General features: G+C 26.1%; 1 long non-coding RNA gene across 1 annotated transcript; it reads left to right on the top strand.

The window, feature by feature from the left end:
- Positions 1-231: 231 nt before the first annotated feature.
- Positions 232-18455, top strand: LOC126267582 (uncharacterized). The gene is made up of 2 exons (XR_007549041.1): positions 232-1112; positions 18126-18455. It is a non-coding gene; the product is annotated as an uncharacterized LOC126267582 (long non-coding RNA).
- The last annotated feature ends 9009 nt before the right edge of the window (positions 18456-27464 follow it).

The following is a 27464-nucleotide window of genomic DNA, read 5'->3' on the forward strand; positions in this document are numbered from 1 at the left end:
TGAGGAATTCCAACAAAACCTACCTTATTTGGACCCTTTCGAATCTGAATATAACCTAAAACCTTACGCTCTAATAAAGTTAAAAAGGCAACACTAATTAAAACACAAATAACCAATAAAAGAAAATTCAAAATAAATATAAATGAATCATAAGTATCAATACTATTTGTAGAAAAAATCTACATAAATGAATTCTAAATTCAACACATTAATCTGTCAAAATAGTAAATAAATTAATATTAATCAATATAACAAAAAATATTTTAACCATATGGTCCTTTCGTACTAATATGGATTAACAATCTTAGGATAGAAACCGACCTCGCTCACGCCGGTCTGAACTCAGATCATGTAAGAATTTAAAGGTTGAACAGACCTAATCATTGGGCTCCTGCACCCAAAATTTTTCTTAATCCAACATCGAGGTCGCAATCTGCTTTGTCGATATGAGCTCTCAAAAACAATTACGCTGTTATCCCTAAGGTAACTTAATCTTATGATCATAAATTATGGATCAAAATAACAAACATAAATAAATGATATAATAATGAAGAGTTTATCTATTCTTCATGTCACCCCAACAAAACATCATCATTAAATATAGAAAGACAAACAAAAAACTATATAAAAGTAAAATGTCAAGCTCTATAGGGTCTTCTCGTCCTAAAGAAGAATTTAAGCCTTTTGACTCAAAAGTTAAATTCAAAAATTTATTAAGAGACAGTTGATTTCTCGTCAAGCCATTCATTCCAGCCACTAATTAAGAGACTAATGATTATGCTACCTTTGCACGGTCAAAATACCGCGGCTCTTTAAAAATACGCTCAGTGAGCAGGCCAGACCTCAAAATATAAACAAGAGGACATGTTTTTGATAAACAGGCGGAAATCAATTTTTCCTAGTTCCTTATAATAAGTTCACAAGGTAAAAATTTCATACAAATAAATATACTAATTCTATCATTATTACAAAAATTTTAAAATTAAATTAATAATCTTAATAAAAAACCTAAAATATTTATAAAATCAAAATAAAAAATAATGAACTAAAACGTAATCTTAAAGATAGCTGGTTTAAAGCTTACTATTATATTTCTATAAAATAAATTATAGGTTATTACCTTCAAAGCTTATCCCTTAAAGAATAAATAAGTTAATATTTTTACTTAAAAAATTAAATAAAAACAAATAACTTTAAAAAATTAAATTTTTTCTTAAGAAACTAGATATCTTGGGAAACGATTAACATCTCATTTCTATAAATAATTTAATAATAATTATGATACATTAACTATAAATTATTTATAAATCAACCCAAATCGAGACAAGTAAAATAAATACTAAAATTTTGATACACCCTGATACAAAAGGTACAATAAATAAAATCTACTTAAAAAAATTTAAAATAATATTTCATAAAACACTTACATTACCAATAAACTATAATTTAAAAAATCAATTCTATAAAATATACTAAGACAAAAATACAATAAAATTATTTATATTAAATAATTAAATAAACAAAAAATAAATATAATAAAATAAATAATCAAGATATCCTGATTTGCACAGAAAAATTTTCAGTGTAAATGAAACACTTTACTAATAAGTTATATCTTGAAACTCTTCCTAGATACACTTTCCAGTACATCTACTATGTTACGACTTATCTCATCTAAATTGAAGCTACTTTAATATAAAATAGAATAATCAATAATGAGAGCGACGGGCGATGTGTACACATCTCAGAGCCAATATCAGTTAAATTAAATAAATTAAATTACTATCAAATCCACCTTCATTAACAGTATTTCACTATCAAATCCGTTATAAACAAAAATCTATTGTAACCCACCTCCTCTTAACTATAAGCTGCACCTTGACCTGAAATATTTTATAATTATAAATCTTGAGAATTATAACTCTAAAAAGATTCTCTGATAACGGAGATATACAAACAAATAAATTAAGTAGAGTAAATCGTGTATTATCAATCATGGGGTAGGTTCCTCTGAATGGAATGAGATACCGCCAAATTCTTTGGGTTTAAAGACCTTAACTAATAGTACCCTGGTAAATATAATTAACATTTAAAATAATAGGGTATCTAATCCTAGTTTATTACTTAAATTTCACAGATTCATAAAAAGGGCCACAAATAAATTTTAACATTTCACCTTACAGATTTATATTTCAACCCTAATAATCTAAACAACTGTTTTAACCAATAATATTCACTTGTATCAATCGTATAACCGCGGCTGCAGGCACGATTTATGCCGATACTAAATCAATTGCTAAATCCAAAATCACTTGATAATTAAATCAAATTACTGCAAAAAGAACATTTAGTCTAACAAAACTTACATATAATACAAAGAAAAAGTGAATAAACAAGCAAGAATAAAACTTTTAAAAATAAAAAATAAGAAAATTTTAAATCTATTAATTCAGGAAAAAATAAAAGATTCAAATATTTAAAGAAAAAAAAAGAAAAAAACCACAAACATTAACAAAAAAAAAAGAAACGCCCCTATGTATGACCACAACAACTTCTCTATTATATATAATTAAAGATTAATACAGTTATAATAGTTGTTATAATGTTTTCTATTAATGATTGTATTACAATTCATTTTGGTAAGAATCCAAGGAATGGTGGTAGTCCACCTAAAGATAATAAAGATAAGAATATTATGAATTTAATTTCGGTTTTTATATTTCTGGCTGAATAAATTTGAGATATGAAAAATTAATTTATTTGCTTAAATAATAAAACTATAATTAATCTTAATAGTGAGTAAATAATGAAGTATAGTTCTCAGATGTTTTCCCTGACTGTTAATAATCTAATTATTCAACCTAGATGTCTGATTGATGAATATGCTAAAAGTTGTCGTAAGGATGTTTGATTTAAACCTCCTATTGCCCCAATAATAATTCTTAAGATAATAATTGTTCAAATAAAAGTTCTTAATTGAATACAATAAGATAAGACCATTATTGGGGCGATTTTTTGTCATGTTATTAATGTTAAACAATTATTTCATCTTGATGCTCCTATAACTTCTGGAAATCAGAAATGGAAAGGTGCAGCTCCAATCTTTAATAATAGTCTAGATCTAGTTATTATTGATGGGATAAATTCTGTTTCCCATCCCATGGGATATTTTATTTGAATCAGCAAAATTGAAAATATTAATATTGCCGATGCTATTCCTTGGACAATAAAATATTTAATTGATGATTCATTTATTATTATATTTTTATTTCTTGTTAGGAGCGGAATAAATGAAAGTAAGTTGATCTCAAGTCCTATTCAAACCCCAAATCAGGAATTTGATGAAATGGACAGGATCATTCCTATCATTATGTTGATAGGAAGAGAAGTTTTGTAGAGTTGTTGGTCATTAAAAAGGAGAGGATTGATACCTCTATAAATGGGGTATGAACCCATTAGCTTGTTTAGCTTACCTTCTTACATTAAGGTGTATGATGCACGTTAGTTTTTGATACTAAAGGAGGTAGTTTAATTCCATCTTATGTAATTTTAATGAAGGTAATTTTATTTACTTTATTTACCCTATCAAGGTAACCCTTTAATCAGGCACTTCATTTATTTAATATATAAATCGAAAGTTTTTTTTGAAATTCTTTTATGTATTATTTTGTTTAATTAGGATTAATTTATCCTGCTCATTTTATCTTATATATATATATATATATATATATCAAATTACTGCAAAAAGAACATTTAGTCTAACAAAACTTACATATAATACAAAGAAAAAGTGAATAAACAAGCAAGAATAAAACTTTTAAAAATAAAAAATAAGAAAATTTTTAATCTATTAACTCAGGAAAAAATAAAAGATTCAAATATTTAAAGAAAAAAAAAGAAATAAACCACAAACATTAACAAAAAAAAAGAAATGCCCCTATGTATGACCACAACAACTTCTCTATTATATATAATTAAAGATTAATATGGAACATGTATAGCAATAAATGTATTATATTCTTTCTTATTTAATCTTTCTTTTCACTAATAAATAAAGAAAGATTAAATAATATAATAAATATATTTTATATAATTATGTAATTTAATATAATATGTTATTAATATGAATTCTTTTTTTATATTAAGTTAACTTTCATATATATTAGTTAAATAATCTAATTATAGATAATTTACATAATTATATTATTATAATTAATATAATTGTTTATATTAATTATAATATTTTATATTTAAATTAATAATTTTATTTATTATATCCAATTATAATAATATTAAATATTAAATTACATATTATTATATATATTATATTATAATAACCTATTTTAAGCTAAAAACATAAGTAGCTATAATCCTAGGTAAATAATTGCATTAAAATAATCAATTGATAATGGTAAGATGAACTTATAATACTTTAATTTCAATTAAATGTAATATATTAATATAAATTATTTATTATTTATATATATATAAAAAATAAAATGAGCAGGATAAATTAATCCTAATTAAACAAAATAATACATAAAAGAATTTCAAAAAAAACTTTCGATTTATATATTAAATAAATGAAGTGCCTGATTAAAGGGTTACCTTGATAGGGTAAATAAAGTAAATAAAATTACCTTCATTAAAATTACATAAGATAGAATTAAAGTACCTCCTTTAGTATCAAAAACTAACGTGCATCATACACCTTAATGTAAAAAGGTAAGCTAAACAAGCTAATGGGTTCATACCCCATTTATAGAGGTATCAATCCTCTCCTTTTTAATGACCAACAACTCTACAAAACTTCTCTTCCTATCAACATTAATGATAGGAACGATCCTGTCCATTTCATCAAATTCCTGATTTGGGGTTTGAATAGGACTTGAGATCAACTTACTTTCATTTATTCCGCTCCTAACAAGAAATAAAAATATAATAATAAATGAATCATCAATTAAATATTTTATTGTCCAAGCAATAGCATCGACAATATTATTATTTTCAATTTTGCTGATGCAAATAAAATATCCCATGGGATGGGAAACAGAATTTATCCCATCAATAATAATTAGATCTAGACTATTATTAAAGATTGGAGCTGCACCTTTCCATTTCTGATTTCCAGAAGTTATAGGAGCATCAAGATGAAATAATTGTTTAACATTAATAACATGACAAAAAATCGCCCCAATAAGGTCTTATCTTATTGTATTCAATTAAGAACTTTTATTTGAACAATTATTATCTTAAGAATTATTATTGGGGCAATAGGAGGTTTAAATCAAACATCCTTACGACAACTTTTAGCATATTCATCAATCAGACATCTATGTTGAATAATTAGTTCATTAACAGTCAGAGAAAACATCTGAGAACTATACTTCATTATTTACTCACTATTAAGATTAATTATAGTTTTATTATTTAAGCAAATAAATTTATTTTTCATAAATCAAATTTATTCAGCCAGAAATATAAAAACCGAAATTAAATTCATAATATTCTTATCTTTATTATCTTTAGGTGGACTACCACCATTCCTTGGATTCTTACCAAAATGAATTGTAATACAATCATTAATAGAAAACAATATAACAACCATTATAACTATTATAGTTGTATTAATTACAATTACACTCTACTACTATATACGTATTAGATTCTCAGCTCTAATTATATCATACACAGAAAATTCGTGATCTATAAAGATAAAGTCCCAAAAATCAAGAATCATTCTTCCTATAACAGTAATAATTTCAACAATAGGATTGATTTCAACATCAACCTTAATTTCATTCTACTAAGGACTTAAGTTAATCAAACTAATAACCTTCAAAGTTATAATTAAAAGAATAATCTTTTAGGCCTTAGTAAAATTTTACACCTCTAGAATTGCAGTCTAGAATCATAATTGAATATAAGGCCTAAATATGATAAGAGAGAAAACATCTCATAAGTAGATTTACAGTCTACCACCTAAAATTCAGCCATCTTACCGCAAAAATGATTATTCTCAACAAACCATAAGGACATTGGTACTTTATACTTCATATTTGGAGCATGAGCAGGAATAGTAGGAACATCAATAAGAATACTTATTCGTGCTGAACTTGGCCAACCCGGATCTCTAATTGGGGATGACCAGATTTATAATGTTATTATTACAGCTCACGCATTCGTAATAATTTTCTTTATAGTAATACCTATTATAATTGGTGGATTTGGTAATTGACTTGTTCCACTAATAATTGGTGCACCAGATATAGCATTTCCACGAATAAATAATATAAGTTTTTGATTACTACCACCTTCACTAACCCTTCTTCTTACATCTTCTATAGTAGATAATGGTGCTGGTACAGGATGAACAGTTTACCCTCCTCTAGCAGGAGCTATTGCACACGGGGGTGCATCTGTAGATCTAGCTATTTTTTCACTGCACTTAGCAGGTGTATCATCTATTCTTGGTGCAGTGAATTTCATTACAACAGCAATTAATATACGATCAGAAAGTATAACTTTAGATCAAACACCTTTATTTGTATGATCTGTAGCTATTACAGCATTACTTCTCCTTCTTTCACTTCCAGTTTTAGCAGGAGCTATTACTATATTATTAACAGATCGAAATTTAAATACATCATTCTTTGACCCTGCAGGAGGGGGTGACCCAATTCTATATCAACATCTATTTTGATTCTTTGGACACCCAGAAGTTTATATTTTAATTCTACCGGGGTTCGGAATTATTTCACATATTGTATGTCAAGAAAGAGGAAAAATTGAATCATTTGGAACATTAGGTATAATTTATGCTATACTATCAATTGGACTAATAGGATTTATTGTATGAGCACATCATATATTTACAGTAGGAATGGATGTTGACACACGAGCATATTTTACATCAGCAACAATAATTATTGCTGTACCTACAGGAATTAAGGTATTTAGATGATTAGCTACATTATATGGAACTAAATTCAAGTTCAATCCACCATTATTATGAGCTCTAAGATTTATTTTTCCTATTTACAATTGGTGCATTAACAGGATTAGTATTAGCAAATTCATCACATGATATTGTATTACATGATACATATTATGTAGTAGCCCACTTTCATTATGTATTATCTATAGGAGCAGTATTTGCAATTATAGGAGGTGTCATTCAATGATATCCACTATTTACAGGATTAACTATAAATAATACATGATTAAAAATCCAATTTACAATTATATTCATTGGAGTAAATTTAACATTCTTTCCTCAACACTTCCTAGGATTAGCAGGAATACCTCGACGATACTCTGACTACCCAGACGCATATACATCATGAAACGTAGTATCAAGAATTGGGTCTACAATTTCTATTGTAGGAATCATTATATTCTTTGTAATTATATGAGAAAGAATGATTACAAACCGAGCAATTATATTTAGAGCTAACATAAGAAGATCAACAGAATGACTACAAAATAACCCTCCTGCAGAACATAGTTACTCAGAATTACCATTAATCTCTAGATTCTAATATGGCAGATTAGTGCAGTAGATTTAAGCTCTACAAATAAAGGTTTGACCTTTTATTAGAAAATATTTATTAATGGCAACATGATCAAATTTATCTCTTCAAGATGGAGCTTCACCATTAATGGAGCAATTATCATTCTTTCATGATCATACTATGGTCGTATTATTATTAATTACAGTAATTGTAGGTTATGCCCTAAGTTATATATTATTTATTGCCTATACTAACCGTAATATACTTCATGGACATTTAATTGAAACAATCTGAACAGCTTTACCAGCAATTACATTAATTTTTATTGCCCTTCCATCATTACGACTTTTATATTTACTTGATGATTCAGTAGATGCAATAATTACAATTAAAACCATTGGACGACAATGATATTGAAGATATGAATATTCAGACTTCATAGACGTAGAATTTGACACTTATATAACACCAGAACAAGACCTAGAAAATGATGGATTCCGACTACTAGATGTAGATAACCGAACAATCCTACCAATAAATACAGAAGTACGAGTATTAACAAGAGCATCAGATGTTCTACACTCATGAGCAGTTCCGTCATTAGGGGTTAAAATTGATGCAACGCCAGGTCGGTTAAATCAAGGAACATTCACAATAAATCGACCTGGATTATTCTTTGGACAATGCTCAGAAATCTGTGGAGCAAACCACAGATTTATACCAATTGTAATTGAAAGAACTTCAGTAAATTTATTTATTAAGTGATTATCTAAGATAATTTAAGGAGTTAGTTAAAATAAATAACATTAGAGTGTCAATCTAAAGTAACTAAAAAAAATTAGTACACCTTGAAATTCATCAGATGACTGAAAGTAAGTAATGGTCTCTTAAACCAAATAATAGTAAATTAACGACTACTTCTGATGGGGAAATTATATCCAAATCCCTCAAATATCCCCTCTTATATGATTCTCACTATTCATTATATTTTCAGCTACATTAATCTTGTTTAATCAAATAAACTTCTTCTCATTTAAACCTAACCTTATTAAAAGAGCAGAAAAAGGAACAATTGAAATAAAAAACTTAAATTGAAAATGATAACAAATCTATTCTCAACATTTGACCCATCAACTAACATCTTTAATTTATCATTAAATTGAACTAGAACATTTCTAGGACTATTATTAATCCCATCACTATTTTGACTTACACCATCACGAATTAACATTATCTGAAATAAACTAAATTTAACCTTACATAATGAATTTAAAACACTTCTTGGACCAAAATCATTTAATGGAACAACATTCATTTTCATCTCAATTTTTATTATAATATTATTTAACAATTTCATAGGATTATTCCCTTATATTTTTACTAGAACAAGACATTTAGCATTAACATTTGCAATTGCCCTACCTATATGGCTAAGATTTATATTATTTGGATGAATTAACCATACTGATCATATATTTACACACCTTGTACCACAAGGTACACCGCCTGCATTAATATCATTTATAGTACTAATTGAAACAATTAGTAATGTTATTCGACCAGGTACATTAGCAGTATGGTTGGCAGCAATTATAATTGCAGGACACTTATTATTAACCTTATTAGGAAACACAGGACCATCTATAGCAATAAACTTAATCTCATTACTAATTATTGGACAAATACTTCTATTAATTCTAGAATCAGCAGTAGCAATAATTCAAGCCTATGTTTTCTCAATTCTAAGAACTCTATATTCTAGAGAAGTATATTAAACCTATGTTAACAACTCACTCAAACCACCCATTCCACTTAGTAGACTATAGACCTTGACCATTAACAGGAGCAATTGGAGCAATAGTCCTAGTATCAGGACTAGCAAAATGATTCCACCTATTTAATATTAACTTATTCATAATTGGATTTGGAATTACCCTACTAACTATAATTCAATGATGACGAGATGTAGTACGAGAAGGAACATATCAAGGATTACATACAAGATTTGTATCAATTGGATTACGATGAGGAATAATTTTATTTATTGCATCAGATGTATTATTTTTCGTTTCTTTTTTTTGAGCATTCTTTAGAAAAAGATTAGCACCAACAATTGAACTAGGAATACTATGACCTCCAATAGGAATTCAACCCATTAACCCTATACAAATTCCATTACTTAATACAGCTATTCTTTTAGCATCAGGAGTAACAGTAACATGAGCACATCATAGTTTAATGGAATCTAATCATACTCAAGCACTACAAGGATTATTCTTCACAGTGTTATTAGGACTATACTTTACAATACTTCAAGCATATGAATATTGAGAAGCACCTTTTACCATTGCAGATGCAGTTTATGGATCAACATTCTTTGTTGCAACAGGATTCCATGGTTTACACGTAATTATTGGAACAATCTTTTTATCAACATGTCTACTTCGACACTCAATAAATCAATTTTCACCAAGACATCACTTTGGATTTGAAGCAGCAGCATGATACTGACACTTCGTAGACGTAGTATGATTATTCTTATATATCTCTATTTATTGATGAGGTAGATAATTGTTTTTCTAGTATAAATAGTACATTTGACTTCCAATCAGAAAGCTTGATATAAATCAAGAAAAACAATTCTAATTCTATCAACAAGAGTTTTCATTAGATTTATTATTCCAATAATTGTTATAATCCTGGCAACAACACTATCAAAAAAATTAATTAATGATCGAGAAAAAAGATCACCATTTGAATGTGGGTTTGATCCAAAAAGATCAGCACGAATACCATTCTCAATACGATTCTTCCTAATCGCAGTAATCTTTTTAATTTTTGACGTAGAAATTGCACTAATTCTACCAATTGTAATTATTTTTAAAACTTCAGACATTATAATCTGAACAGTATCAACAATATTTTTTATTCTAGTTCTATTAGGAGGACTATACCATGAATGAAACCAAGGAGCATTACAATGAGCAGAATAAAGGGTTGTAGTTAAATATAACATTTGGGTTGCATTCAAAAAGTATTGATATTATCAATCAACCTTAAATAGAATAAGAAGCGAAATATTGCAGTCAGTTTCGACCTGGAAGATTGGTATGTACTACCCTTATTCTTATTAATTGAAGCCAAAAAGAGGCGTATTACTGTTAATAATATAATTGAACTATAATAGTTCCAATTAAGGAAATGTAAAGCCAATATGAAAGCTGCTAACTTTTTATATTAGCGGTTAAACTCCGTTAACATTTCTAAAATTTATATAGTTTAAATAAAACATTACATTTTCACTGTAAAAATAATATATCTATATTTATAAATACTTAAAAGTAAAAATACTTCCTTAACATCTTCAGTGTCACGCTCTAATTATAAGCTATTTAAGTAAACGAAAAACAATATTACCAAAATAAATATTCAAAAAATAAAAGTTAAAAGATAAATCTTGAAATTAGAATCATATCAACCTTGAATATAACCAATTAAATAAATAAATAATCTATATAAACCTTGACCACCAAGTAATTCACCTCAACCATAATCAAATGACTTAGATGAATAATAACCTATTTTTAGAGGAATATATCTAATAAACTTAGTTGAAAGAAAAGGTATAAATCATATAGAACCAGCAAATCTACAAAAGAAAGTATACTTAAAGAAAATTAATTATGAGAAAAATCAAAATTAGAAATAAGATAACCTAAATAAGCACCTAAAATAACAACTGTAATAGTTAAAAACTTTAAATAATAAGGTAAAGCAATCACATGAGGAACTGGAAAAATTAATCAAGATAAAAGACTACCACCAAAAACAGCAACAAACAATAGACCAATTATTCCAAATGAAATATAATAACCCTTATCATCAAAAGAAAATCTAGAATAAAAATTATTATCACCAGATATTGAATAATAAAACAAACGAAAAGAATAAGAAGCAGTTAAACCAGTAGAAAAAAAATAAAGAAAAAAAATTAAACAATTAATTCATCTTAAACAAACCATCTCAAGAATTAAATCCTTTGATTAAAATCCCGCTAAAAAAGGTATTCCACACAAAGATAAACTAGAAACATTAAAACAAACTGAAGTTAAAGGTATGAAATTAACAATTGATCCTATAAAACGAATATCCTGAGAATCCTTCAAATTATGAATTATTGAACCTGCACATATAAATAATAATGCCTTAAATAAAGCATGAGCCAATAAATGAAAAAATGCAAGCTTTGGATAACCTATAGCCAAAATTCTTATTATTAAACCAAGTTGTCTTAAAGTAGAAAGAGCAATAATCTTCTTTAAATCAAACTCAAAATTAGCGCCCAATCCAGCCATAAATATAGTTATACAACCAATTAAAAGTAAAAATCAACCACAATTATAAGTATCCAATATTGGTCTAAAACGAATTAATAAATAAACACCAGCAGTAACAAGAGTAGAAGAATGAACTAAAGCAGAAACAGGAGTAGGAGCTGCTATAGCAGCAGGAAGTCGTGAAGAGAAAGGAATCTGAGCTCTCTTAGTTATAGCTGCTAAAACAATTAATATAGTAATGAGCTTTATTTCAAAAGAATTAGAAATAAAATCATAATAATAAATATAATTTCAACCACCAAAATTTAACATTCATGCAATAGAAATTAAAATAGCAACATCACCAATACGATTAGAAAGTGCAGTTAATATACCAGCACTATAAGATTTTACATTTTGATAATAAATAACTAAACAATAAGAAACTAAACCTAAACCATCTCAACCTAATGTAATTCTAATTAAATTAGGACTAATAATTAAAAAACCTATAGAAAGAATAAATATTAAAACAATAATAATAAAACGATTTATATTCTTTTCACCAGATATATAATCCTCTCTATAATAAATAACCAAAGAAGAAATATATATAACAAAAGATATAAAAATAAGAGATATTCAATCAAAAATTAAAGTTATAACAACTATAGAACCATTTAAATTGAAAAGCTCTCACTCAACAAAAACTCTATAATCAATTAATAAATAATAAATACCTAAAATAAAAATTATAGTTCTCGAAATAAACAAAGAAAAAAAACTCAAAGAACAAATAGAAAATAAATTCACGGCCTAAGATGAAAAACTTCATATCATTGATTCCACAAAACAATATTTTTAATTAAAATACTTAAGCAAACTAAACAAAGAAATATTCACCCTTTAAACAGAGAATATTTAAAGGCAATCAATGTAAAAGTAAAAGATGATATTCACGAAAATAACCAAGAGAACAAGTATAAACACCAGAATAATAATTCCCATGCTGAGAATAAGAATATATATACAAAGTATAAACAGCTCTAAAAAAAAATAAAAAAATCAAAGCAAAGAATCTAAAAGAAGATCAAGATATAATTCTATTTAATAATCTAATTTCACCTACCAAATTTAAAGAAGGAGGAGCAGCCATATTTGATGATCTTAAAAGAAATCATCATAAAGCCATTCTTGGCATCAAATTAATTATACCCTTGTTAATTAATAATCTTCGTCTACCTAAACGTTCATAAATAATATTAGATAAACAAAATAAACCAGAAGAACATAAACCATGACCAACCATTAGAGAAAGAGAACCTACACAACCTCATCAATTCATAGTCATCAATCCACCAATAACCATTCTTATATGAGCAACAGAAGAATATGCAATTAAAGACTTTAAATCAACCTGACGAAAACAAATAAATCTTACAATAACACCCCCAGATAAACCTAAAGACAATCAAAAATAATTAAACTTTAAACCCAAATAAGAAATAACCTTTATAACACGAAAAATACCATAACCACCTAACTTTAATAAAACACCAGCAAGAATTATTCTACCTGAAATAGGGGCCTCTACATGAGCCTTAGGAAGTCATAAATGAACCAAAAACATAGGTATCTTAACTAAAAAAGCCAAAATTATAAATACATAAAACATAAAATAATAAGAACCAAAATCAACCAATAAAGGAAAATATAAAGTATTAGAAAAATCATAAACCTTAAATAAAACTAATAATAAAGGTAATCTAGCAACCAAAGTATAAAAAATTAAATAAACACCAGCCTGCAAACGCTCAGGTTGATAACCCCAACCCAAAATTAAAAGTAAAGTAGGAACTAATCTAGCCTCAAAAGAAATATAAAAAGAAAGAAGACTTAATCTAGCAAATGAACAATAAAGCATAATTATTAAAATCAAAACCATAAAAACAAAAAAATTAGAATGATATGAACTTAAATAAACTGAACCTCTAGCAGTGATTATTAAGGAACAAATCCAAAAACTAAGTAAAATTAAACTAAAAGAAAAATAATCAATACCAAAATAATATCTAATTATATTCAAATCAGCATATGAATAAACACAAATTATAAAAACAAAACCCGACAGAAACATTAAAGAATGAACCAACCATCAACAATTATTTAATAAACAAAGAGGGATCAAAAAATAGTTATAAATAAATACTTTAACATAAAGATAAACCAAAAGAATTAAAAAAATCATTACCATGAGAACGAATTATTGAAACTAAAATAGAAAGACCTAAAGCACCCTCACAAACAGAAAAAACTAAAAAAATAACAGGAAAAAAATAATCATAATCAAACTCAATAGGAAAAACAATAACTAACATAAATAAAGAAAGAACAATATATTCTAATCTCAAAAGAACCATTAATAAATGTTTACGTTTAGAAGAAAAAACATAAACACCAGCAAAATAAATCAATAAAGAAGTAAAAATAGAGAATATAAACATTAGTTTTAATAGTTTAAAAAAAACGCCGGTCTTGTAAACCGGAAATAAGTCCAGCCCCCACTTTCAAAACTTCAGACGTGGAAAAGCTTCCATCATTGGTCCCCAAAACCGGTATTTTAAATAAACTAACCCCTGAAATGATCAAAATAATAATTATATCATTATCAAATGTAATAAATATTAATTTTATTAAATTAAGACACCCAATATCAATAATGCTTTTTATTATCCTTCAAACCTTCCTAGTTGGATTAATAACAGGAACAATAATAGAAAGATATTGATTATCATATATTTTATTTTTAACATTTCTTGGTGGTATACTAGTATTATTTATTTACATTACAAGAATTGCATCAAACGAAATATTTCAGCCTAAATCAATCACTATAATTATTACATTAATAATGTGAGTATTTATCATATTAATATTAATTATTCTAGATATATCTATATTTATAGACTTTTTCAAAAACACCGAAACTATAAATATTGATAATTCAATCAATTATCAAGAAATAACAATATCTTTAGAAAAATTATATAATAGACCAACATTCATTATTACAATAATAATAATAATTTATTTATTTTTAGCACTACTAGCAGTTGTTAAAATCACCAATATTAATCAGGGACCTATTCGTAAAATAAGATAATTACTAATGAATAAACCCTTACGATTAAGACATCCTTTAATTAAAATTATTAATAACTCTTTAATTGACTCACCTGCCCCAACAAATATTTCATTTTGATGAAATTTTGGATCCCTATTAGGGTTATGTTTGGTAATTCAAATCGTAACTGGACTATTTTTAGCTATACATTATACATCAAATATTGAAATAGCATTCAGTAGTGTAGTACACATCTGCCGAGACGTAAATAATGGTTGAATTATCCGAACCTTACACGCAAATGGAGCATCTATATTTTTTATTTGTATTTACTTACATGTAGGACGGGGAATTTACTATGGATCTTATATATATATACATACCTGAATAATTGGTACAGTGATTTTATTTTTAGTTATAGCAACTGCATTTATAGGATATGTCTTACCCTGAGGCCAAATATCTTTTTGAGGTGCAACAGTAATTACTAATTTATTATCAGCAATCCCATACTTAGGAACAGATTTAGTCCAATGAGTATGAGGAGGATTCGCTGTTGATAATGCAACATTAAATCGATTCTTCACATTCCATTTTGTATTACCATTTATTATTGCTGCTATAGCAGCAATTCATTTATTTTTTCTTCACCAAACAGGATCTAATAATCCTCTTGGACTAAATGGAGATATTGAAAAAATTCCATTCCATCCATACTTTACCTTTAAGGATTCTATTACATTTGTAATAATAACATCATTATTAATTATACTATGTTTAATTAATCCTTACCTATTAGGAGATCCAGATAACTTTGTACCTGCCAACCCATTAGTAACACCAGTTCACATTCAACCAGAATGATATTTCCTATTTGCGTATGCAATTCTACGATCTATCCCTAATAAGTTAGGAGGTGTTATTGCATTATTTTTATCAATTAGAATCTTAATAATTTTACCATTTTATAATAAAACACCATTCCGAGACATTCAATTTTACCCTATTAATCAAATTTTATTCTGAATTATCGTAGTTGTTGTATGCTTACTAACGTGAATTGGTAAACGACCTGTTGAAGAACCTTATATTATAACAGGTCAAATCTTAACAATGATTTACTTCACATATTTCTTAATTAATGTCCATGTCGCAAACGCATGAGATAAATTAATTAAGGAATAAAGTTAATTAGCTTAGGAAAAGCATATGTTTTGAAAACATAAAATTAGAAGTTTAACTCTTCTATTAACTTTTCTCAAAAAATTTCACTAAACAAATGAGATAAATAAAATCTTTAAACCAACAAAGAAAATAAAACAATTCAAAGATAAAGTTAAAAAACTTTTTCAAGCTAAGTACATTAATTTATCATAACGGAACCGTGGTAATGTTCCACGAACCCAAATAAAACCAAAAGATATAATAGCAAGCTTAATAAAAAATATAAAAGAATAAAAATCACCGCCCAAAAAAATTAAAGCCAATAACATTCTTATGAAGACAATTCTAGTATATTCAGCTAAAAAAATTAAAGTAAAACCACCCGCACCATACTCAATATTAAATCCTGAAACTAACTCAGATTCCCCTCCGGCAAAATCAAAAGGAGTACGATTAGTTTCAGCTAAGCAAGAAGCAAAACAAGCTAAAGCTAAAGGAAAAGAAATAATAATAAATCAACAATAAAGCTGATAGTTTATAAAATCAAACATATTAAAACTACCAATTAAAATAATTAAAGACAATAAAATTAAAGCTAAACTAACTTCATAAGAAATTGTTTGAGCAACAGAACGAAGAGAACCTAATAATGAATAGTTTGAATTAGTAGATCAACCAGCAATTATAACTGTATAAACACCTAATCTAGTACAACATAAAAAAAATAAAAATCCATAAGAAAAAGAACACATATAAGTTAAATAAGGAAAAATTACTCAAACGGCTAAAGAAATCATTAAATTAAAAACAGGGGAAAAATAATAAAGTAGGTAATTAGATATAATAGGAATTGGCTGCTCCTTACAAATTAACTTAATAGCATCTCTAAATGGCTGAGGAATTCCAACAAAACCTACCTTATTTGGACCCTTTCGAATCTGAATATAACCTAAAACCTTACGCTCTAATAAAGTTAAAAAGGCAACACTAATTAAAACACAAATAACCAATAAAAGAAAATTCAAAATAAATATAAATAAATCATAAAGTATCAATACTATTTGTAGAAAAAATCTACATAAATGAATTCTAAATTTAACACATTAATCTGTCAAAATAGTAAATAAATTAATATTAATCAATATAACAAAAAATATTTTAACCATATGGTGCTTTCGTACTAATATGGATTAACAATCTTAGGATAGAAACCGACCTGGCTCACGCCGGTCTGAACTCAGATCATGTAAGAATTTAAAGGTCGAACAGACCTAATCATTGGGCTCCTGCACCCAAAATTTTTCTTAATCCAACATCGAGGTCGCAATCTGCTTTGTCGATATGAGCTCTCAAAAACAATTACGCTGTTATCCCTAAGGTAACTTAATCTTATGATCATAAATTATGGATCAAAATAACAAACATAAATAAATGATATAATAATGAAGAGTTTATCTATTCTTCATGTCACCCCAACAAAACATCATCATTAAATATAGAAAGACAAACAAAAAACTATATAAAAGTAAAATGTCAAGCTCTATAGGGTCTTCTCGTCCTAAAGAAGAATTTAAGCCTTTTGACTCAAAAGTTAAATTCAAAAATTTATTAAGAGACAGTTGATTTCTCGTCAAGCCATTCGTTCCAGCCACTAATTAAGAGACTAATGATTATGCTACCTTTGCACGGTCAAAATACCGCGGCTCTTTAAAAATACGCTCAGTGAGCAGGCCAGACCTCAAAATATAAACAAGAGGACATGTTTTTGATAAACAGGCGGAAATCTATTTTGCCTAGTTCCTTATAATAAGTTCACAAGGTAAAAATTTCATACAAATAAATATACTAATTCTATCATTATTACAAAAATTTTAAAATTAAATTAAGAATCTTAATAAAAAACCTAAAATATTTATAAAATCAAAATAAAAAATAATGAACTAAAACGTAATCTTAAAGATAGCTGGTTTAAAGCTTACTATTATATTTCTATAAATGAAATTATAGGTTATTAACTTCAAAGCTTATCCCTTAAAGAATAAATAAGTTAATATTTTTACTTAAAAAATTAAATAAAAACAAATAACTTTAAAAAATTAAATTTTTTGTTAAGAAACTAGATATATTGGGAAACGATTAACATCTCATTTCTATAAATATTTTAATAATAATTATGATACATTAACTATAAATTATTTATAAATCAACCCAAATCGAGACAAGTAAAATAAATACTAAAATTTTGATAAACCCTGATACAAAAGGTACAATAAATAAAATCTACTTAAAAAAATTTAAAATAATATTTCATAAAACACTTACATTACCAATAAACTACAATTTAAAAAATCAATTCTATAAAATATACTAAGACAAAAATACAATAAAATTATTTATATTAAATAATTAAATAAACAAAAAATAAATATAATAAAATAAATAATCAAGATATCCTGATTTGCACAGAAAAATTTTCAGTGTAAATGAAACACTTTACTAATAAGTTATATCTTGAAACTCTTCCTAGATACACTTTCCAGTACATCTACTATGTTACGACTTATCTCATCTAAATTGAAGCTACTTTAAAATAAAATAGAATAATCAATAATGAGAGCGACGGGCGATGTGTACACATCTCAGAGCCAATATCAGTTAAATTAAATAAATTTAATTACTATCAAATCCACCTTCATTAACAGTATTTCACTATCAAATCCGTTATAAACAAAAATCTATTGTAACCCACCTCCTCTTAACTATAAGCTGCACCTTGACCTGAAATATTTTATAATTATAAATCTTGAGAATTATAACTCTAAAAAGATTCTCTGATAACGGAGATATACAAACAAATAAATTAAGTAGAGTAAATCGTGTATTATCAATCATGGGGTAGGTTCCTCTGAATGGAATGAGATACCGCCAAATTCTTTGGGTTTAAAGACCTTAACTAATAGTACCCTGGTAAATATAATTAACATTTAAAATAATAGGGTATCTAATCCTAGTTTATTATTTAAATTTCACAGATTCATAAAAAGGGCCACAAATAAATTTTAACATTTCACCTTACAAATTTATATTTCAACCCTAATAATATAAACAACTGTTTTAACCAATAATATTCACTTGTATCAATCGTATAACCGCCGCTGCTGGCACGAATTATGCCAATACTAAATCAATTGCTAAAACCAAAATCACTTCATAATTAAATCAAATTACTGCAAAAAGAACATTTAGTCTAACAAAACTTACATATAATACAAAGAAAAAGTGAATAAACAAGCAAGAATAAAACTTTTAAAAATAAAAAATAAGAAAATTTTAAATCTATTAATTCAGGAAAAAATAAAAGATTCAAATATTTAAAGAAAAAAAAAGAAAAAAACCACAAACATTAACAAAAAAAAAGAAACGCCCCTATGTATGACCACAACAACTTCTCTATTATATATAATTAAAGATTAATATGGAACATGTATAGCAATAAATGTATTATATTCTTTCTTATTTAATCTTTCTTTTCACTTATAAATAAAGAAAGATTAAATAATATAATAAATATATATTATACAATTATGTAATATAATATAATATGTTATTAATATGAATTCTTTTTTTAATATAAAGTTAACTTTCATATATATTAGTTAAATAATCTAATTATAGATAATTTACATAATTATATTATTATAATTAATATAATTATATATATTAATTATAATATTTTATATTTAAATTAATAATTTTATTTATTATATCCAATTATAATAATATTTAATATTAAATTACATATTATTATATATATTATATTATAATAACCTATTTTAAGCTAAAAACGTAAGTAGCTATAATCCTAGGTAAATAATTGCAACAAAATAATCAATTGATAATGGTAAGATGAACTTATAATACTTTAATTTCAATTAAATGTAATATATTAATATAAATTATTTATTATATATATATATATATATATATAAAAAATAAAATGAGCAGGATAAATTAATCCTAATTAAACAAAATAATACATAAAAGAATTTCAAAAAAAACTTTCGATTTATATATTAAATAAATGAAGTGCCTGATTAAAGGGTTACCTTGATAGGGTAAATAAAGTAAATAAAATTACCTTCATTAAAATTACATAAGATGGAATTAAACTACCTCCTTTAGTATCAAAAACTAACGTGCATCATACACCTTAATGTAAAAAGGTAAGCTAAACAAGCTAATGGGTTCATACCCCATTTATAGAGGTATCAATCCTCTCCTTTTTAATGACCAACAACTCTACAAAACTTCTCTTCCTATCAACATAATGATAGGAATGATCCTGTCCATTTCATCAAATTCCTGATTTGGGGTTTGAATAGGACTTGAGATCAACTTACTTTCATTTATTCCGCTCCTAACAAGAAATAAAAATATAATAATAAATGAATCATCAATTAAATATTTTATTGTCCAAGCAATAGCATCGACAATATTATTATTTTCAATTTTGCTGATTCAAATAAAATATCCCATGGGATGGGAAACAGAATTTATCCCATCAATAATAATTAGATCTAGACTATTATTAAAGATTGGAGCTGCACCTTTCCATTTCTGATTTCCAGAAGTTATAGGAGCATCAAGATGAAATAATTGTTTAACATTAATAACATGACAAAAAATCGCCCCAATAATGGTCTTATCTTATTGTATTCAATTAAGAACTTTTATTTGAACAATTATTATCTTAAGAATTATTATTGGGGCAATAGGAGGTTTAAATCAAACATCCTTACGACAACTTTTAGCATATTCATCAATCAGACATCTAGGTTGAATAATTAGATTATTAACAGTCAGGGAAAACATCTGAGAACTATACTTCATTATTTACTCACTATTAAGATTAATTATAGTTTTATTATTTAAGCAAATAAATTAATTTTTCATATCTCAAATTTATTCAGCCAGAAATATAAAAACCGAAATTAAATTCATAATATTCTTATCTTTATTATCTTTAGGTGGACTACCACCATTCCTTGGATTCTTACCAAAATGAATTGTAATACAATCATTAATAGAAAACATTATAACAACTATTATAACTGTATTAATCTTTAATTATATATAATAGAGAAGTTGTTGTGGTCATACATAGGGGCGTTTCTTTTTTTTTGTTAATGTTTGTGGTTTTTGTCTTTTTTTTTCTTTAAATATTTGAATCTTTTATTTTTTCCTGAATTAATAGATTTAAAATTTTCTTATTTTTTATTTTTAAAAGTTTTATTCTTGCTTGTTTATTCACTTTTTCTTTGTATTATATGTAAGTTTTGTTAGACTAAATGTTCTTTTTGCAGTAATTTGATTTAATTATCAAGTGATTTTGGATTTAGCAATTGATTTAGTATCGGCATAATACGTGCCTGCAGCCGCGGTTATACGATTGATACAAGTGAATATTATTGGTTAAAACAGTTGTTTATATTATTAGGGTTGAAATATAAATCTGTAAGGTGAAATGTTAAAATTTATTTGTGGCCCTTTTTATGAATCTGTGAAATTTAAGTAATAAACTAGGATTAGATACCCTATTATTTTAAATGTTAATTATATTTACCAGGGTACTATTAGTTAAGGTCTTTAAACCCAAAGAATTTGGCGGTATCTCATTCCATTCAGAGGAACCTACCCCATGATTGATAATACACGATTTACTCTTCTTAATTTATTTGTTTGTATATCTCCGTTATCAGAGAATCTTTTTAGAGTTATAATTCTCAAGATTTATAATTATAAAATATTTCAGGTCAAGGTGCAGCTTATAGTTAAGAGGAGGTGGGTTACAATAGATTTTTGTTTATAACGGATTTGATTGTGAAATACTGTTAATGAAGGTGGATTTGATAGTAATTTAATTTATTTAATTTAACTGATATTGGCTCTGAGATGTGTACACATCGCCCGTCGCTCTCATTATTGATTATTCTATTTTATTTTAAAGTAGCTTCAATTTAGATGAGATAAGTCGTAACATAGTAGATGTACTGGAAAGTGTATCTAGGAAGAGTTTCAAGATATAACTTATTAGTAAAGTGTTTCATTTACACTGAAAATTTTTCTGTGCAAATCAGGATATCTTGATTATTTATTTTATTATATTTATTTTTTGTTTATTTAATTATTTAATATAAATAATTTTATTGTATTTTTGTCTTAGTATATTTTATAGAATTGATTTTTTAAATTGTAGTTTATTGGTAATGTAAGTGTTTTATGAAATATTATTTTAAATTTTTTTAAGTAGATTTTATTTATTGTACCTTATGTATCAGGGTTTATCAAAATTTTAGTATTTATTTTACTTGTCTCGATTTGGGTTGATTTATAAATAATTTATAGTTAATGTATCATAATTATTATTAAAATATTTATAGAAATGAGATGTTAATCGTTTCCCAAGATATCTAGTTTCTTAACAAAAAATTTAATTTTTTGAAGTTATTTGTTTTTATTTAATTTTTTAAGTAAAAATATTAACTTATTTATTCTTTAAGGGATAAGCTTTGAAGTTAATAACCTATAATTTATTTTATAGAAATATAATAGTAAGCTTTAAACCAGCTATCTTTAAGATTACGTTTTAGTTCATTATTTTTTATTTTGATTTTATAAATATTTTAGGTTTTTTTATTAAGATTATTAATTTGATTTTAAAATTTTTGTAATAATGATAGAATTAGTATATTTATTTGTATGAAATTTTTACCTTGTGAACTTATTATAAGGAACTAGGCAAAATTGATTTCCGCCTGTTTATCAAAAACATGTCCTCTTGTTTATATTTTGAGGTCTGGCCTGCTCACTGAGCGTATTTTTAAAGAGCCGCGGTATTTTGACCGTGCAAAGGTAGCATAATCATTAGTCTCTTAATTAGTGGCTGGAACGAATGGCTTGACGAGAAATCAACTGTCTCTTAATAAATTTTTGAATTTAACTTTTGAGTCAAAAGGCTTAAATTCTTCTTTAGGACGAGAAGACCCTATAGAGCTTGACATTTTACTTTTATATAGTTTTTTGTTTGTCTTTCTATATTTAATGATGATGTTTTGTTGGAGTGACATGAAGAATAGATAAACTCTTCATTATTATATCATTTATTTATGTTTGTTATTTTGATCCATAATTTATGATCATAAGATTAAGTTACCTTAGGGATAACAGCGTAATTGTTTTTGAGAGCTCATATCGACAAAGCAGATTGCGACCTCGATGTTGGATTAAGAAAAATTTTGGGTGCAGGAGCCCAATGATTAGGTCTGTTCGACCTTTAAATTCTTACATGATCTGAGTTCAGACCGGCGTGAGCCAGGTCGGTTTCTATCCTAAGATTGTTAATCCATATTAGTACGAAAGGACCATATGGTTAAAATATTTTTTGTTATATTGATTAATATTAATTTATTTACTATTTGGACAGATTAATGTGTTGAATTTAGAATTCATTTATGTAGATTTTTTCTACAAATAGTATTGATACTTTATGATTTATTTATATTTATTTTGAATTTTCTTTTATTGGTTATTTGTGTTTTAATTAGTGTTGCCTTTTTAACTTTACTAGAGCGTAAGGTTTTAGGTTATATTCAGATTCGAAAGGGTCCAAATAAGGTAGGTTTTGTTGGAATTCCTCAGCCATTTAGAGATGCTATTAAGTTAATTTGTAAGGAGCAGCCAATTCCTATTATATCTAATTACCTACTTTATTATTTTTCCCCTGTTTTTAATTTAATGATTTCTTTAGCCGTTTGAGTAATTTTTCCTTATTTAACTTATATGTGTTCTTTTTCTTATGGATTTTTATTTTTTTTATGTTGTACTAGATTAGGTGTTTATACTGTTATAATTGCTGGATGATCTTCTAATTCAAATTATTCATTATTAGGTTCTCTTCGTTCTGTTGCTCAAACAATTTCTTATGAATTTAGTTTAGCTTTAATTTTATTGTCTTTAATTATTTTAATTGGTAGTTTTAATATGTTTGATTTTATAAACTATCAGCTTTATTGTTGATTTATTATTATTTCTTTTCCTTTAGCTTTAGCTTGTTTTGCTTCTTGCTTAGCTGAAACTAATCGTACTCCTTTTGATTTTGCTGAAGGGGAATCTGAGTTAGTTTCAGGATTTAATATTGAGTATGGTGCGGATGGTTTTACTTTAATTTTTTTAGCTGAATATACTAGAATTGTCTTCATAAGAATGTTATTGGCTTTAATTTTTTTGGGCGGTGATTTTTATTCTTTTATATTTTTTATTAAGCTTGCTATTATATCTTTTGGTTTTATTTGGGTTCGTGGAACATTACCACGGTTCCGTTATGATAAATTAATGTACTTAGCTTGAAAAAGTTTTTTACCTTTATCTTTGAATTTTTTTATTTTCTTTGTTGGTTTAAAGATTTTATTTATCTCATTTGTTTAGTGAAATTTTTTGAGAAAAGTTAATAGAAGAGTTAAACTTCTAATTTTATGTTTTCAAAACATATCCTTTTCCTAAGCTAATTAACTTTATTCCTTAATTAATTTATCTCATGCGTTTGCGACATGGACATTAATTAAGAAATATGTGAAGTAAATAATTGTTAAGATTTGACCTGTTATAATATAAGGTTCTTCAACAGGTCGTTTACCAATTCACGTTAGTAAGCATACAACAACTACGATAATTCAGAATAAAATTTGATTAATAGGGTAAAATTGAATGCCTCGGAATGATGTTTTATTATAAAATGGTAAAATTATTAAGATTCTAATTGATAAAAATAATGCAATAACACCTCCTAACTTATTAGGGATAGATCGTAGAATTGCATATGCAAATAGGAAATATCATTCTGGTTGAATGTGAACTGGTGTTACTAATGGGTTGGCAGGTACAAAGTTATCTGGATCTCCTAATAGGTAAGGATTAATTAAACATAGTATAATTAATAATGATGTTATTATTACAAATGTAATAGAATCCTTAAAGGTAAAGTATGGATGGAATGGAATTTTTTCAATATCTCCATTTAGTCCAAGAGGATTATTAGATCCTGTTTGGTGAAGAAAAAATAAATGAATTGCTGCTATAGCAGCAATAATAAATGGTAATACAAAATGGAATGTGAAGAATCGATTTAATGTTGCATTATCAACAGCGAATCCTCCTCATACTCATTGGACTAAATCTGTTCCTAAGTATGGGATTGCTGATAATAAATTAGTAATTACTGTTGCACCTCAAAAAGATATTTGGCCTCAGGGTAAGACATATCCTATAAATGCAGTTGCTATAACTAAAAATAAAATCACTGTACCAATTATTCAGGTATGTATATATATATATATATAAGGTCCATAGTAAATTCCCCGTCCTACATGTAAGTAAATACAAATAAAAAATATAGATGCTCCATTTGCGTGTAAGGTTCGGATAATTCAACCATTATTTACGTCTCGGCAGATGTGTACTACACTACTGAATGCTATTTCAATATTTGATGTATAATGTATAGCTAAAAATAGTCCAGTTACGATTTGAATTACCAAACATAACCCTAATAGGGATCCAAAATTTCATCAAAATGAAATATTTGTTGGGGCAGGTAAGTCAGTTAAAGAGTTATTAATAATTTTATTTAAAGGATGTCTTAATCGTAAGGGTTTATTCATTAGTAATTATCTTATTTTACGAATAGGTCCCTGATTAATATCGGTGATTTTAACAACTGCTAGTAGTGCTAAAAATAAATAAATTATTATTATTATTGTAATAATGAATGTTGGTCTATTATATAATTTTTCTAAAGATATTGTTTTTTTTGATAATTGATTGAATTATCAATATTTATAGTTTCGGTGTTTTTGAAAAAGTCTATAAATATAGATATATCTAGAATAATTAATATTAATATGATAAATACTCACATTATTAATGTAATAATTATAGTGATTGATTTAGGCTGAAATATTTCGTTTGATGCAATTCTTGTAATGTAAATAAATAATACTAGTATACCACCAAGAAATGTTAAAAATAAAATATATGATAATCAATATCTTTCTATTATTGTTCCTGTTATTAATCCAACTAGGAAGGTTTGAAGGATAATAAAAAGCATTATTGATATTGGGTGTCTTAATTTAATAAAATTAATATTTATTACATTTGATAATGATATAATTATTATTTTGATCATTTCAGGGGTTAGTTTATTTAAAATACCGGTTTTGGGGACCGATGATGGAAGCTTTTCCACCTCTGAAGTTTTAAAAGTGGGGGCTGGACTTATTTCCGGTTTACAAGACCGGCGTTATTTTTTAAACTATTAAAACTAATGTTTGTATTCTCTATTTTTACTTCTTTATTGATTTATTTTGCTAGTGTTTATGTTTTTTCTTCTAAACGTAAACATTTATTAATGGTTCTTTTGAGATTAGAATATATTGTTCTTTCTTTATTTATGTTAGTTATTGTTTTTCTTATTGAGTTTGATTATGATTATTTTTTTCCTGTTATTTTTTTAGTTTTTTCTGTTTGTGAGGGTGCTTTAGGTCTTTATATTTTAGTTTCAATAATTCGTTCTCATGGTAATGATTTTTTTAATTCTTTTGGTTTATCTTTATGTTAAAGTATTTATTTATAACTATTTTTTGCTCCCTCTTTGTTTATTAAATAATTGTTGATGGTTGGTTCATTCTTTAATGTTTCTGTCGGGTTTTGTTTTTATAATTTGTGTTTATTCATATGCTGATTTGAATATAATTAGATATTATTTTGGTATTGATTATTTTTCTTTTAGTTTAATTTTACTTAGTTTTTGGATTTGTTCTTTAATAATCACTGCTAGAGGTTCAGTTTATTTAAGTTCATATCATTCTAATTTTTTTGTTTTTATGGTTTTGATTTTAATAATTATGCTTTATTGTTCATTTGCTAGATTAAGTCTTCTTTCTTTTTATATTTTTTTGAGGCTAGATTAGTTCCTTCTTTACTTTTAATTTTGGGTTGGGGTTATCAACCTGAGCGTTTGCAGGCTGGTGTTTATTTAATTTTTTATACTTTGGTTGCTAGATTACCTTTATTATTAGTTTTATTTAAGGTTTATGTTTTTTCTAATACTTTATATTTTCCTTTATTGGTTGATTTTGGTTCTTATTATTTTATGTTTTATGTATTTATAATTTTGGCTTTTTTAGTTAAGATACCTATGTTTTTGGTTCATTTATGACTTCCTAAGGCTCATGTAGAGGCCCCTATTTCAGGTAGAATAATTCTTGCTGGTGTTTTATTAAAGTTAGG

This window comes from Schistocerca gregaria, chromosome 4, assembly GCF_023897955.1.
Source record: "Schistocerca gregaria isolate iqSchGreg1 chromosome 4, iqSchGreg1.2, whole genome shotgun sequence".
Lineage (NCBI taxonomy): Eukaryota > Metazoa > Arthropoda > Insecta > Orthoptera > Acrididae > Schistocerca > Schistocerca gregaria.